Source organism: Lolium perenne, chromosome 7 (genome assembly GCF_019359855.2).
Source record: "Lolium perenne isolate Kyuss_39 chromosome 7, Kyuss_2.0, whole genome shotgun sequence".
In the NCBI taxonomy this organism is placed as follows: Eukaryota; Viridiplantae; Streptophyta; class Magnoliopsida; order Poales; family Poaceae; genus Lolium; species Lolium perenne.
Window position 1 is genome coordinate 301,784,242 of NC_067250.2, and position 8,982 is coordinate 301,793,223.

The 8,982-nt window shown below is 40.8% G+C and overlaps 1 long non-coding RNA gene across 6 annotated transcripts; it reads right to left on the bottom strand.

Annotated features, from left to right (window-relative positions):
- Window positions 1–1,858: 1,858 nt before the first annotated feature.
- LOC127311990 (uncharacterized) lies at window positions 1,859–6,471 on the bottom strand. 6 transcript variants are annotated; one of them, XR_011749595.1, is made up of 8 exons: window positions 6,415–6,471; window positions 5,621–5,699; window positions 5,418–5,527; window positions 3,798–3,972; window positions 3,294–3,451; window positions 2,772–2,973; window positions 2,556–2,630; window positions 1,859–2,271 (listed from the first exon to the last, which is right to left on the bottom strand). It is a non-coding gene; the product is annotated as an uncharacterized lncRNA (long non-coding RNA). The 6 variants fall into 6 exon arrangements; XR_011749592.1 differs by having other exon boundaries at window positions 2,764–2,973; XR_011749593.1 differs by lacking the exon at window positions 3,798–3,972 and having other exon boundaries at window positions 2,764–2,973.
- Between the last annotated feature and the right edge of the window lie 2,511 nt (window positions 6,472–8,982).

The window sequence follows — 8,982 nt, forward strand, 5'->3', positions numbered from 1 at the left end:
TCTGCGCCCGGTACCTGCCGACCCGATCGACATGTAGCACCTCCCGAAGCAGAGAGCTTGAAAGGAAGAGATGTCGCCTAGAGGGGGTGAATAGGCGTTTAAAAACTCTTACGGTTTTGGCTTGTAAGAATGTGAAATTAAACTATGTTTATTCTACAAGCACAAACCCTAAATATACTAGGCTCAATTAAGTGCAACAACAACAACTAGAGATAATCAAGATAGGCACAATATATATATATATATATATATATATATATATATATATATATATATATATATATATATATATATATATATATATATATATATATATATATATATATATAGGTCTGCTATTCTCGAACCGGTTCGAGAATAACTATTCTCGAACCCTTTACGAACTTCCGTGTTTCACAAGTGAACTTCTCGACGGAATACCAGAATTGCATGTTCGTGCGGACAGTATTTTCATGATGGTTTTCAAACCGCTTATCGGATTGATGCGTATAATATACCGTTGGATTCGCACGGAAATTTCGCATCTTTTTCTTGTTCATTGTTTTCCCAAATTCTATAGTGATTAAAACTAATTTGAAATATACAAAACAACGTTTTCGCGGATTTCTCTATTGTTGTACAGTTTTGGGGTTCCAGTTTTCAAACCGTTTATCGGAATGATGCGTATGATACGCCGTTGGAAAGGTACTGACTAGGCGCACCTTTTTCATGAAGAACACTTTTCTAAATTTTTTATAGTTTAAGAGCAGATTTGAAAATACGTGATTACGTTCTTCGAACTTCTCGGTTTTTCGAACTGTTTTTGGGGCTTATTTCTGAACCACTCATCGGAATGTTCCAAATGATATTGCGTTGAAAAGATATTGATTAGGCGAATCTTTTTCATGTTGAATGTTTTTCCAGATTCTAAATGGTTTTAGTTTAATTTCAGAAATACATAAAAGTGAAGATAACGCCGACACGAGAACATTTCGAAATTGGCTCATCTAGATTGATTAGGTGTGGCATTGCGATCTGTTGGAGTATTAGTAGAGTTATATTAGTGCTAATTGTACGTTGAGTTGGTCGATTTGCGCAATCGGTGGTTGTACGGACGATTTCTATGCGTATGATTTCCGTCCAGAAAAACATAGTGCATGAGGTGCTCGAATATAGAAGTGAACTTCCTTATATCTGTTAGTGAACTTCCGATCGCGGTATAAAAGTTTCAGGCATATAATAAAATTATATCGAACTTCTGTGGATGTGAACTTCTTCTTCCATGAATCTGAACTTCCCGACGGACTTCAATAATGTACAGGGCGAACTTCCGAAACTTTAGTCCAGTTCGAAGTGAACTCCATTTTTAGAAGATTTATCGACATTCTTAACAATTTGAGAGCAGATTTAAAAATATAAAACTCCATTTTTAGAACTTGTCGTTGTTCTTTCAAACTATTGTTCATAGTGAACTTCAATATTATATGAACTACTAATATTCACTGAGAGAACTTTTGTGTATTTTCTATGCGAGCTTCTAGAAGAATTTTGGTGTAATGTTCATGAAATGAACCATGCAACAACAAAATAATGAACTTCCTAGATCATTTTAAATTTATCATCTAATTTTCTAAAACAATATTGAACTTCACAACCACGTTACACATTTCATATAAAAATGAACTTGGTGGATAGTTCGAAGCGAGCTTTGTATAAGAATTTTGGTGAACTTCATGCTATAAAAAATGTGAACTTTCTTGAGAAGAGGATTAATTGAGTCTTTATGCGGACTAAAAAAGTTAATTCCTACGTCAGATAAGCTAAGCTTCTCCAAATAATAAATAGTGAATAGTGAACGGTTGATGTTTAGAGAGCGAACTTTTGGGAAAATACATAGTGACATTGTTGATAAAAAATAAGTAGGAAGTGAACTCCAGGACAGAAAAAACATCAGCCTGTCATATCAAAGTGAAATTATTACAACAAAAAAATGAAAGAAAACTCCCACACTGACATTGTTTTGATGCATATTTGGAAGTACCATTAGGTTGCCAAGTAACATAATCATTATTTTGTAAATACTTGCATGTCCAAGGCTGTGGCGCATGCCTCCATCAATGTGCCGTGGCTGGAGATCACGCCATAATGTAAAAATAAAAATTAAAGAGAGGTCAAACTAGAACAGGATGCAGAACTCTTGGCGAAGTACTCAGTGAGCCACGCTCAGTCATCCCCTGAAGCTGGTAAGGCGCACATCTTGAAGGTGGTTCAGAGAGGTCAAACGCGATATACCTGCACTTTCAAATTGGCAAGAAATGAACTTCGAACCCAGGAGTGAATTTCATGGAATTACACATCTTAAAATACGGCAACAATAATTCTTTGTTGTCAAAAGGAAGAACAAAAATCCAGTACTAAGCGAACTGCCAGAAGTTCAATGAATTTCTCAAAAAATATACTTAACTGCTAGAAGTGTTTTTTATACTAAGCAACAAGGCACCAAAACGCTATTAATAGTAGAATAACTATGCCACTATGTTTTATCAGTATCACCTAATATAGGGGAAGAGACTTACATGTTATTACTACGTCTACTGGTTACCATTCACAGCCTGCCACAAATCATACTTTCCTTGAAATTGCACGTCATCCTGCAGGCAACAGTACAACACATAGCTTATGACAAGTGAACTTGACACATTATGATGAACTGAACTTCAGGAAAAGGAAAAACTGAACTGAGAAACAAATAAACTAAACTGCAGAAAAATGGCAGAACTTAACTCCAGAACCTGGTGCATCACCCCTACTTCATCGTGTAAGTGAACTTATGTCTTTGCCGAATGAGGCATTCCCACGATGAGCAAGTGAACTACTGCATATGTCTAATCCGGAGTTCCAACGAGCCTTGTGCAACACCGGCACAGGACTCTCCTGCTCCACCTCATGCCCTGCTACATCCACACACGGCAGGTCCATGGTGTCCTCACTTGCCTGCAACACAGGAGGAACTTCAGATATAATAACTGAACTTTCATCTACAAGCAACGTGAACTTGCAGCAAAATTGTTTACACTAGTCAATTCACGGAGCAGAACTTCAGAATAGAGCCAACCAAAAATAAAGAAGTGTATCGGTTACATTTTTCTCTGTTTTTTACAGGAACGTGAAGTCCCTCCTTCGGCCTAATTGAACTGCTCAGTTGTCAAAAATTACCGTCTACTAAAACAAAATAAACTTCCTACAATTTTGAGTGCTGGCAGAGAAGGCTTAGTCTATGATACAAAAAAAAGTATGTCAAGAACTGCCATTACCTATTAACCATAATAGTATAATACAACTGCAATGTTTCATTCCTGTGTTTTATCAAAACTCCACTGCTTTTCCACCTCTCTCAGATCTTATAGGCTTACAAATATCAAAAAATGGAGTATCCAAAAGCATTCAGAAAATGTATTTTGTGAAGATACACCTGCACATACGAGATGCAATGAAGTAACTTCTTGAAATCGGAAAGTTAACTTCAGAAACGAATGTTGTGTGTTGCAATTATCCAAACTTTGCCTAAACAGAATGCTACTACTCCCTACATATAATGTAAAAAATCTAACACATTATTAGCTCTGAGCTCCTCAACAAACGAAATGTATAAATATACTAGTAGACAGTGGTAGATGGTCAAGAGCAAACGAAATACTAGATAATGCTTTATACATCAAAACAAGATTGCTCTGAGCTCCTCAGCAATATGCATTTTTTTTCAAATGAACTTCATTTTATTTGCGGAGTGAACTTCACTTTTACAAAAGTGAACTCACCATTACCATTTAGTTTGTTTCATAATAAAATGAAATGAACTTTCACGGTGTGCAAATTGAGCTTCCCATTATGTCCGAAGTGAACTTCCCAAAAAAAGTGAAGATGGTTTGATTATATTTGAACCCCAATGCGGCAGCCAGGTGCTCGGTCAGCCCCAAGAAGACCTACACTGATCTGCTACGGAATGAAGTGTGAACTTCCAGAAATGAAGATAAATTATCACTAATATTGAACAGAAATATCAAATTTATCCATCTGCACTTCCCGAATGCAAATAATGCACTTCCAAGAAAGAAAATAAAAATATGGAGGCGAGCTATACTTTTTATTTAATTCATGTTTGTGGTTTTAACTAAAAAGGTAGACAAAATAAACTTCCTGATAATAAAGATGAACTTCCCTTTCTGAATAATGTGAACTATACTAGTCCATACTTAGGTTCGACAAGCGAACTTGCATTTTAAATAAAAGCGAACTTCACAGTCTATGAAACAATAAATTTCCAAAAAACAAATGAGTAAACTTCATATGTGAAATAGGTTAAATTGTTTTATGTGCTGCAATCGTCTAACATTTGCTCAAATACAAAGCTAGCAAACAATCTTTATGTGAAAATTCATACAAGGCAGCAGTTAAGAAATATAGTGCAACACCAACAGTAGTTCAGAAGCATTACAACCTCACCAACAATTCTAAAATCAACCAGCAGCAAAATCAATCCAAACATGAAGTGAAATTATAGCCCGAACGAGAGTGTTGCCACCATGGAAACAGATTAAGGGAGACGGAAGCCGGACTAGCAGTTGTGGATGCACTAATTAAGAAGAAATAAAAGAGAAACATGGGACAACATAAGCGAACTTCCTCCATGTTGCCCCTGTAGTATCGCTGTTGTCTCCAGGCGAAAATGGACCGGCGACGTACGTTGTATCGGTGTAATTATTATATTTGGACCAGTATGGGAAGGCTATGGTCAGGACTAGAAGAGACATAAAACAAATACAAAGACCACAACACGTTTCTACTTACTCTCACTAGGTATTCACTTCAATTATTTATCCTATAATAATACCATGTGTTGATTCAGTCAAAGAAAATGAAGTTATTGGAGCTGCCTACTGCTCCATGTGTTGTTTTGGCCATCTATCCAGCTATGCATATTAGAGGAGGCAACGTCCCATGTCGCATCAATGTTTTTATGCTAAACTTTTTAATGTGGGCTTTAACAACAAAAAATTGGACAAAGCGAACTTCCATTAAAAAAACAAGTAAACTTCATGTGTGGACGAGGTAATTAACTTGGAATGAACCCTGCCAACAATAGAGCAGAACTTCTATTAAATATTTAATGTTAAGATGAAAATAAATGGCAAGTGCACTGTATAAACCAAACGAATGAACTTCCTAAAACTAACAAGTGACCCGAGAGCATTTTCTGCTATCTTTTTTAACAGGAAAGTGAACTCCCTATTTTGGCCTAATTGAGCTGCTCATAATTAACATGTGAACCGCTCAATGCTGTAAATAAACAAGCAAGTATGACCAAGAATAAAACCACATGCAGCAATAGAATTTCGCATAGCAAGAACCATAGTCGACAATGCGAGGAGCAGGCTGACCTGGGCATGAGAGTCCAGCTATTCTTCACACTTCAAATGGTTAGGACTCCCTGCGGCTGCATGGAAGCCTTCCTAGTCGTGGGCCGCACATCACAGATGGAGGCTTCAAACTACAGAAGTAAAAAAGAAAGACGTCATAGTTATAAGTCTATTTGGTTCAGGTCTTTCTCTGGTAAGAAACTACACAAATCGAGGAATAACACCTGACTAGATAACTTCTTCAATTGGAGGGCTCCATGTGCGTCCTGATAGAACTATTTTTCAATCCAAAGTGAACTTCCTCTATTATTTGGACGGAAGAAGGTAAAGTTACAAAAAGAAGAGCACATCTTTTATTTTACATACAATGAACTACCTATTTTATCCTATGTGCACTTCCAGACATATACTTTGTATTATTACATGGCACTGCATAACAATCATTTTTTAGTGTAATAATCCTTGAGAATAATAGATGCAGATTCATGCTGCTCCTCTTGCTAAAGAGGTTCATTTTAATGTGCGGGATACTTCAGACCCTAGATAGGTTGTTCCAATGTTGTTAAATCAAATTATCGCACATAAATTTTAGAAGAAAATATATGACAGTCACATGGGGGAATTTGCTCGTGCACCTGCCATGTAACCATCTACATATGAATTCAAACAGGGGCACTTTTGAGTGCCTACCGGCAGCATAACATCAAAAAGCTTTTAGCAAGACATCAAAGAGCAGGTAACCAAACTTGGTCAGGAACGTTGTGGTTGCACTTCCCGGCAAAAAGAATTGAACATCACAACCGCACATGCATTTTTCATCTTACAAAAATGAACTTCGTGCAAGTACCAAGTGAGCTTCCGAACGAAGTTTCAGTGAAGTTCAAAAATATTTTCGCGAAATGGGCTTCATATATGTATAAATAGAACTTCCGCGCAATTAAAGTTCAAGTACTCTTAGTGAAATAATATTCAGAATAGTACCTTGATCATATAGTAACCATAAGAACTAGAAAGCTACCTCGAGAATCAGAATAGTACCCACAACCTGCGGGTGCTGCGCTTCAAGTTGGACTCCGCCATGGTTCTGGCGAAATCTAGCGATGAGCGCTAGTGAACTCCCCATAGGTGTCATAAGTGCACTGCCTGTAATTAATTTTAGAGATGATTTATTTGTAACATAAAATAAATGGAGATAACTCCTTGCATAACAATTGTTAAACTATCCAAAATAGCAGCAGTTAATTCATATCAGCAGGTCACCAGTTCAGTTCAGCAGCTGGAGCAAGTCAGAAATAGCACCCAACGGTGCAGGCACTCCTAGCGGTGGCTCTCTTGGTGGACCAGATGCAAAAAATTCATGAAATTAGTTTGTGTGATGTAATTATCTAAACTTTGGCGAATATAAATCACGAATACACCATTTGTATAAAAATCTCAGCACACCTGCAGCTGTATTCAGAAGTTTAAGCATCGCCGACAATTCTACATCAACTAGCAGGAAATGGTTTTATCCAAAAAAAAGTAACTAAAGCAATCCTACAGAGAGGCGAACTCCCTCACGAAAGAAATGCACACCGTGCAGTGCACCCATGATATACCGGCTAAAAGAAAAGGAACAGAGTCATCCATCCAACAGTGTAAGAAGTGAATAACCTGAAGTATTTAAAAGCCAACTACAGGCATTAGGACGAGCTGAACTTCTAGACTTCACGCATTAGTTCAGGGAAAGAAGGAAGTGAAACAGCGTGCCGGGATAGGAGCCGCACCCACGGCCCAAAAGCAGAATAGGGGCAGCCACAAAGGCAGGCGTCGTGCATCCAGCAACAACACAGATGGCCAGGGATGGTCGTTGCTCGCGCAAGTACCACGGGGGTTCAGAAAGGCTCCGGGGCATGTGGACGAGGAGGGAAGGGTGGGCTATGCCGGTGTGCTCCAGATCGGGCCGGGGAAGGTGAACTCCTAGCGGTGGAGGGCGCCGGCGGTGGCGTGGAGGTAATCCGGCCAGTGATCCATCGGATCCATCCGGGAAGAAGGGGGCGGGGGGGCTACCAGGGAAGGGGAGCGCATGAGGCAGAGTGGAGAACCTGTCGGTGCGCGCGGCAGGGCATCGCCGGGCGGGATGCGCGCGATTTGGAGGCGAATTTGGCGGCGCCGGGACGGATGCCCTCATCCTAGAAGGGGAGGGCGGCGCGGGGTGCACGGTGGCCTGCCAACGCAGCGCAGAAGGTGGTTGAGGGAGTGTGGCCCGCCGCGGGGCATGGGAGGTCGGGGAGGTGGCTCGCTGACCCGCCGGCGGCACGCCGGAGCTCGTGGAAGGGGCACAGGCGGGCGACTGGGTCGCGTGGGGGTTGACGAGCGTTGGGGGGCGTTTGGGTCAGCCCGAGGTGGTTCCGCGTGGGCGGTGGTACCTGCTTTTCTCGGGCGTTCAGATGGGGCGGTTTTGGGATAAGAAACTAAAGCGGGAATAGGGGGTTCGAGAATAGCTATTCTAGAACCCCTCTTAAGGGGGGTTCGAGAATAGTCCAGCTCTATATATATATATATATATATATATATATATATATATATATATATATATGAACAACAAGTGATAGCAAGATATAATAGATACTTCAAGCTCGATGGTTATCACAAGGAAAGTAAGCTCGGGTATAGAAATAACCGAGGCACGCGGAGATGAAGATGTATTCTCGTGTTCCCTTCTTTTGCAAGAAGGTACGTCACGTTTGGAGAGGCGGAGGTCCCACGAAGGATTCCCCAACGCCACGAAGACTCACCTTCTTCTCCGAGCCAAACCCACGAAGGATAATAGCCCTTTCCTTATGGTTAGCTTTTCCTCCACTTCGGAGATGGCAAGTTCCGCAACCACTTCACAAGCTCCACGAAGGAGAAGCCCGGGCCTCTTCACAATCTTCCTTGAAGAGATCACCGGAGCACCAACCGCCAAGCCAACTAGGAGGTGTCCCTCCAAGTGTAACAAGCTCACGGTCTCTCACTCGAACTAATCGTGGTGGAGAGCTCAACACTATGCAATGATGCAAAGCAATAACACTAGAGGTGTTCAAATCCTTCACACTCAAATCCCACCAAAGCAATAAATGCTAGGATGAGATTAGAAGAAACAATAAGGAGGAAATCAACAAATGACTCCAAGATCTAGATCCAAAGGGTTTCCCTCACTTAGAGGAGAAATGGATTGGTGGAGATTGTAGATCTAGATCTCATCTCTTAGATCCCTCAAGAATGAGCAAGAATCATGGGGGAAATCAAGAGATATGGCAAGTTCTTCAAAGTCAACAATAGAGGAGAGAGAATGTAAGAACTTCTCCAGTCCAAGGTGGAAGAAGGTCTATTTATAGTCTAGGGAGAAATATAACCGTTGGGTGAGTTTCAGCTCAACACAGTCGAGGAGGTCGGTCAACCGGGCCTGGGGCCGGGCCGTCCAGTCCAGGTGCCGATCAGACAGGGCCAGGGACCAGGCCTTTCGGTTCAAACCGGAGCTGGGACCGGGCCTTGACCGGGGCATGATTTGTCGTGCAGTAATAGCCTCCGGATGTCACCAGCACAGGAGCCGGTTGGCGCCGAG